This window comes from Nycticebus coucang, chromosome 1 (assembly GCF_027406575.1).
Source record: "Nycticebus coucang isolate mNycCou1 chromosome 1, mNycCou1.pri, whole genome shotgun sequence".
Lineage (NCBI taxonomy): Eukaryota > Metazoa > Chordata > Mammalia > Primates > Lorisidae > Nycticebus > Nycticebus coucang.
Window position 1 is genome coordinate 6,342,255 of NC_069780.1, and position 7,324 is coordinate 6,349,578.

The 7,324-nt window shown below is 40.4% G+C and overlaps 1 pseudogene; it reads left to right on the top strand.

Annotated features, from left to right (window-relative positions):
* On the top strand, positions 1 to 574 carry LOC128587980 (60S ribosomal protein L9-like; annotated as a pseudogene).
* Positions 575 to 7,324: the final 6,750 nt, after the last annotated feature.

A 7,324-nucleotide genomic window follows, 5' to 3' on the forward strand; every position in this document is an offset into this window, starting at 1 on the left:
ATGAAGACCATTCTCAGCTGTCAGACTGTCCACAGTCCAGAACATGTTGACAATCACTCTTAAGGGACCCACAGTTACAGTGAAGTGTCCCAGAGGAATCCTGTGGCGAGACTTCAGCCACATCATTGTGGAACTCAGTCTCCTTTTGAAAGAAAAAGGAGAGGCTCCGGGTTGACAAATGGTGAGGAACTAAAAAGGAGCTGGCTACTGTTCGCACTCTTTGTAGTTACATACAGAACGTGATCAAAGGTGTCACACTGGGCTTCCCTTACAAAACGAGGTCTATGCACTCTCACTTCCCCATCAACATTGTTGCCCAGGAGACTGAGTCTCTTGTTGAAATATGAAATTTCTTGGGTGAGAAATACATCCACAATGTTTAGATGAAGCCAGGTGTTTCTTGTTCAATATATCAAGCCCAGTTAATGGGTTAATCTTTAAAGGAAACAAAATTGAGCTTGTTTTAAATTCAGCTGCTTTGATTTAGCAAGCCACAACAGCTAAAAACAAGGACATCAGAAAATTTTTGGATTGAATCTATGTCTCTGAAAAAGGAACAGTTTGTTCAGGCTGAGAATAAGGTCTAAGTGTTGTCCAGCTGTATCAAGATGCTGGATGATTCTTAAGGCCTATTTGTAATTTTAATGATGCAATAAAAGACCTATTCATTTGGGCAGGGGGAAGAACTGCTATGATAGAAACTTGGCATAGTATAATCATTGCTCATTCAGTTCTTTCAAAGTGGTCACATAATACTTGAGAGAGCACAGAGCACATGTGTGATATTCATGTGGATGGTGCTCAGCTTTAGGCTGTCACAAAGCACATATATGATATTCTAATTCTATGACTGATTAGGACCTTTAACGAAAAGCAAATAAAAAACACGATGTGACAAAAGAAATTAATAAAAAAGATAAATCATGCACAAGACCATCACTTCTACAAGTTAGAAAACCATAAGTATTCCGAGTGTACAGGTGTTCTGAGAGCGTCGTTCAATACCACGTCTGCCAGCTATACAAAGATGAAGATCACCACTATGCAGCTAGAAGAAGCTGGTTAAAAGCTTCGATTTCTGGAACCCTAGGCACAAAGAGTCCTGTTTTACCAGCAAGTATTGTGCACCTATAAAGGTGCTATCCTCCTGTGCTGTAAGAGTACAAGTGAGTGTGACATGATCTCAGTCCTGAAGACATTGTAAGATAACCATTAGCTGAAGGCCAGCCATGAAGGCTCAGAGTCTATCAGAGAGATCTGGCAATTGCTGAAAGGAGTCTTCCTCCTAAGAAAGCAAGACATTGTAATTAGATGAGAATTATGTGTTACAGTAAATGCAAAAATATAGGGGCAGTGGAGGTGTTAAGGGGAGGGTTCAGAGGAACCTAACTAAAGTTTTGTCAAAGTCTTTGTCAAAGGTTCCTTGAGAGTAGTGTTGGAAGGGGGAAACTGAGGCAGGGAAACTAAGGAGGCACTTATGGTAGTCTGAATAAGAGGTAACTAGGCCTGAAATAAAGCTTTAAATAGAGATGGGAAAGAAAAGATGAATTTAATTGGGTATGAATTACACTTTCAGATGCTAAATATAAATGGCAAATGTTTCCTAATACTTGCTTTGCTTCCTATTATCATTTTCAAAGTGCTGAATGGAACGTGTGTGGTGTGTGTGTGTGTGTGTGTGTGTGTGTGAGTAGAGATACATTTGCTTGTAGTGTTGACACAGATGTTAAAATCATCAACTTAGATGATTTTTTTTTTTTTTTTGAGACATAGTTTCAAGCTCTCACCCTGGGTAGCCATGGCATCACAGCTCACAGCAACCTTCAGCTCCTGGGCTCAGCGATTCTCCTGCCTCCACCTCCCAAGTAGCTGGAACTACAGGCGCCCGCCACAACGCCCGGCTATTTTTTAGTTGCAACGTCATTGTTGTTTGGCGGGCCGGGCTGGATTCAAACCTGCTGGCTCAGGTGTATGTGACTGGCATCTTAACCGTTTGAGCCACAGGCACTGAGCCAACTTAGATGATTTTGTTTTCAGGGGCTGGTGACAACTTAGGATGTAATGAAACCAGAGCAGTTAATCTAGGGATGTGGCCTTGTTGAAAAGAGAGGTCCAGCACCAAGACAGAGGGAGAGATGGAATAACCCTAGTTTTTGATTTTTGGGAATTGCTATAGGCAAAAAGAATTATTTTAGGTATGTTCCTTCTAAACATATCTAAAATAAAGTGAGTTCATGCATTCAGGAGGACTTTTACAAATATGGTAGACTTCATCATTTGGAGAAAGAGATAAAATCTGAGGACACTGGGGAAGTAAATGTGCTTGGAGTATGGTGCCTTTCCTCTCCCACAAATCAGATCTTTAAACAAAGTGAATCAGAATTTTATGATTTCTTTGGTCCAGTTCTGATCAAAAGCTTCTGAAAATGTGTAGTTTTAATTTTAATTGATTTGCCATTAGTTGTATTTATTTTCTGTTAGGAGGAAGAACCTGAAGCTATGTAGTTCAGTAATGCATGTTATTCCATATTTGGATCATTGTCAGTTTTATTCAAGCTTTTATTGACAGTTTGCCTGTGTGAACAATTTAAAGAATACTAAGTGGTGATTTATGGTAAATTGTATAAAATCTCTAACTCACCTCAGAGCGTTTCCAGTTTAGTAGCCGTCTATCGAGCAGCTCCGAGGAACTGTTCTGCATTTGTGGTACCAGGATTTTCAGGAAGTCGTTCTTCTTCTTTGGTACTTAGGTGAAACTCTGTTGCAATGTACATGATAATCTTAGACTTCCTCAATTTCATTACCAGTGTCTAGGAAAGAAAATTTTCAGACAAGGCCAGAAAAAACAACTAATATTGCCTCACCCACTCCCCCCAACAAAAACCCAAACAGTTCTGTATTTGAAGATCTAAAAGAATCCATTTCTTTGTTCATCCAGGTTGTTGGCAGAATGAAGTTCCTTGAAGATGTAAGATTCAAGTCTCCATTTCTTTGCTGACTGTCAGCTGAGAGCTAGTCATAGATTCTAGACGCCACTCACACTCCTTTGTCTGTGGTCCCCTGCCGCCTTCTTCCTCAGAGCCACCAAGAGCCACGGGGAGTCTCCCTCACTTGAGTCCTGGCTTCCATTTCTACTACATCCCTGGAAACTGGCGGTTTTATCTTCCTTTTCCACTTTTAAGTGCCCACGTGATTACACTGAGTCCACCCAATGCATGTGTGTGTTTTAAGGTCCCCAACCTTAACTCCACTTGAAAGGTTCCTTTGGTCATGTCGTGTAACATACGGATTCCAGGGATTATCCTTAGGAGGTTATTATTCTGCCTACTGTGTTAACCAACGGGTGCTTGCGTACAGAGCATGATGCTCTGAGGAACAGTGACATTTAGGTGCAATAGAGACAAGATTTCAGGAGGCTGAGAAGAAGAATAAGCAGGAGCTTCAATAAGAGAGATTTTCATAGGAGAGAAAACAGCTGATTATCAAGGAACGAAAGAAATCAAACTAGCTAAGAAACAAAAAGCCCTTTGGGGTTGGTTAGATGTATCAGACTAATCAGTAACTTAGGATAGTTCCATAATAGAAAAAAACTCACATTAACAGAAAAAGTAGGAGACAGTGAAGATTATAAAGAGAGATTACCAAAAAGAAGATGATGGTGATGTCAGTCAGCTAGTGCTGCCGTTATAAAAAGAAGAAAAAAGGGCGGCGCCTGTGGCTCAGTGAGTAGGGCGCCGGCCCCATATGCCGAGGGTGGCGGGTTCGGACCCAGCCCCGGCCAAACCGCAACAGAAAAATAGCTGGGCGTTGTGGTGGGCGCCTGTGGTCCCAGCTGCTCGGGAGGCTGAGGCAAGAGAATCACGTAAGCCCAAGAGTTAGAGGTTGCTGTGAGCCGTGTGACACCACGGCACTCTACCTGAGGGCGGTACAGTGAGACTCTGTCTCTACAAAAAAAAAAAAAGAAGAAGAAGAAAAAAATACACTAAAAAAACCCAGAAGCGTATTTTCTCGTAGTTCTGGAGGCTCAAAGTCCAATTCTCTTGTTAGTGCCATGTGCTAATCTTTGAAACCTCAAAAGTTCAGATTTTTTCCCCTCTTAATTCCCTTCTCTGCCTCAACTCAAGATTCCAGTCCTTACCATTTTTCTTGATGACTTTTCTCAGCTTCAGCCTTTGTACGCACTCAAGTGCTTCAATCTTACTGGTCCTTTTTTACAGTGTATTTCTCATTATATTTCTGTTCTTGCCGTGACCACCTTAGTTTATTTATTTTTTATTTTTTATTTTTTTATTTTTTCCTGGCCGGGACTGGGTTTGAACCCGCCACCTCCGGCATATGGGACCAGCGCCCTACTCCTTGAGCCACAGGCGCTGCCCAGACCACCTTAGTTTAGCTTTTGTTTTTTTTATGGTAGTAAAATACACATACCATAAATTTTACCATTTTAGCCATTAAAAGAGTGTAATGCATTAGCATTAAGCACATTCACAATGTGTGTGACCGTCACCGTAATCCAGTTCCAGAACCACTTCGTCTTCTCCGACAGAGCCCCATAAACATTAAGCAGTGACTCCTCATTAACCACTCCCTGGGCCCTCAACGACTGCTCACGTGCGTTCAGTTTTTCTGGGTTTGCACATTTCTGACATTTCACACAGGATGGAGTCACACAGCAAGTGGTCTTTGGTGTTTGGCTTCTTTCACTTAACATCAGATTGTCAGGTTCCTCCATCTTGAAGTGTGTATCAGAACTTCATTCCTTTTTATGGCTGAATAATGTTCTGTTTTGTGTATATATTGCATTTTATTTATCCATTCACCTGTCGATGAATATTTAGGTTGTTTCTACTTTCTGGTGGTTGCCAGTAGTGTTGCTATGAATATGTGTTTACATGTTTTTGTTAGAACAATTGTTTCAGTTCTTTTGGGGATGTATGTAGGAACGGAATTTCTGGATTTACTTACCACAGAGCCCGCCCTTATTATTTTCACACTAGTATTTTCCAAAGTGTGCAGTAATACCAGGTGGCTTATTGATAACGTTACGTTTTCTTGCATATCAATGAATTATTCTCTTTTTAATAACTTCAGTTCCTCTGATTAAAGCAGTGAGTGTCTCAATTTGGTATTAGTGTGACTTCCAAACATTTCACCAACTATATTTTATGAATCTCCCTTTTAACAAATATTTGTATAAAGCAGGCCTGAGGCTTAGAACTTTTGGCATATAATAATATCAAGTTGGAATTTTATATTTTTTCCTTGTATTGTGTTTCATCATTAAATTTTATTTCTATGGCATGTAAGACTGATTTGACATGTATAGTAGTAAAAGTTTGCTTTTCACATAAATGTCAGTAAAATGAACTTTATAAAAATAAAGATTGAAGATAAATATGGTAAAACATTGTGAAGACAATGTGAGAATGTCTTGAAGTTTGGGAAATACAGACCTGAGCTATTGCAACGTATTCTGCTCCCACACAGCATTGTGAATGTGTTGGAGGCCACTGATTGTACTTCCAGTCAGCCCTCTGTGCAATTCCCAGAATAATTTAGACAGGTTTACTTTCTTATTCATGAATATTTAGTGAATCCCTGAAATTCAAGGGGAGGGTTAGCAAGCGAGCCTTGTACAGAAGCAGAATTTGGCGGTTAGTCATCCGTACGTCACACATCTTGGTTTTCATATTTCCCATACATTTTAGTTTCAGTACTTTTCCTCCACACATCTTTGTCTCAGTATTCTCTCCACCTGGCATTGTTTAAAGGTCAGTGTAGAGACAGTTAGTTTGTTTCCCAGGCCCAGGAGTTAGTCAAGCAAGAAGTCAGTGAGTACTTTCCCATCTGTCTTGGGAGTAAACCAGACTTACTCCATTTTGTTGAGGGCTCGCAGCCCAGGAATTTTTCAGGAGTTAACTGGCATTTTTCTACTTTAGCATAGACCTAACAGTTGTCTATCTAGACCTTTGATATCCTCCATCCTTCACTCTAGCCAAATGAATGTAATTATTTTTTCTGAAAATCACTTTATATCTCCTACACCGTGTGCTCCTTCATGCCCTTCCTCTGCTGGGAGATCGTGTCCCCTTAGTTTCTGTTGCCCTTCAGTAGGGCATGTTGTGTATGTGCCCAGCACTGCCCTGTGGGCTGGTGGCTTTCTAACTGAGCTTACACTTGTGAGAGAGCAGACATTGGGCACAGGGATAATTCTTTAGTTACACCTGCAGTAAATGGTATGATGGAAAAGTGGAGAGTTTATAAGGACAAATTAATAGGGTGCCTAATCTAGTTCAGGCTGAAGAGGTAGTTTCAAAGGCCTCCTGGAGAAGTCATTTAAGCTGAGACCAGATTTGTAGGCATTGGACTAGTAAAGAAATGGGCGGAGGGAATAGTATGTACAGAGTTACAGAAGTGGGAAGGACCTTGGTTCAGTATGTTAATTATTTCATATATTTATTTTGCTATAGAGAAATTTAGGTATATGTTATCTTATCAGTATAATGTAAATATTTAATCTACTTTTAAATATACAAAATTTATCATGTAGCCCTAACTCAATGAACTTTTATTTTTTTAAAGAGACTTTTTAAAAAATCACTATAAATTGCTAAAGATTAGATTCAGGTCATAAAACCATCCAGGGAGTTTATGTAGAAGTCCCATTTCTAGGGCAGCGCCTGTGGCTCAGTTGGTAGGGTGCCGGCCTCATATGCCGAGGGTGGCGAGTTCAAACCCGGCCCCGGCCAAACTGCAACCAAAAAATAGCCGGGCATTGTAGCGGGCGCCTGTAGTCCCAGCTACTCGGGAGGCTGAGGCAAGAGAATCGCTTAAAGCCCAGGAGTTGGAGGTTGCTGTGAGCTGTGTGATGCCACGGCACTCTACAGAGGGCCATAAAGTGAGACTCTGTCTCTACAAAAAAAAAAAAAAAAAAAGTCCCATTTCTATATACAAGTTTGTATAGATTTATGGAACAGAGATTTATTATAAATTTATATTATAAGTAGACCACATGATTATGATTATCACGTGGATACCTGATTGTGATCCTATCATTTAATTTTGATTTTTTTCACACGTATAGCTGTCTATATAGAGTTCAATATCAGTCAAGGATTTTGGCTACATGCAGAGAAACTAGCTCTGCTATCTTAAGGAGAAAATGAATTTAACTCATCTGTTACTGCCTTTTTAACTTTCTTACTGACAGCAGCTTTGTGGTGCTAGCTGGACTTCTGAGTCTAGGGCAGGAACAGCCTTGCTGAGTCCTTGTTCTGGATGTAGAGGAGGATTTCCTCCCATTGTCTTCTATGTTTTGGCCTCC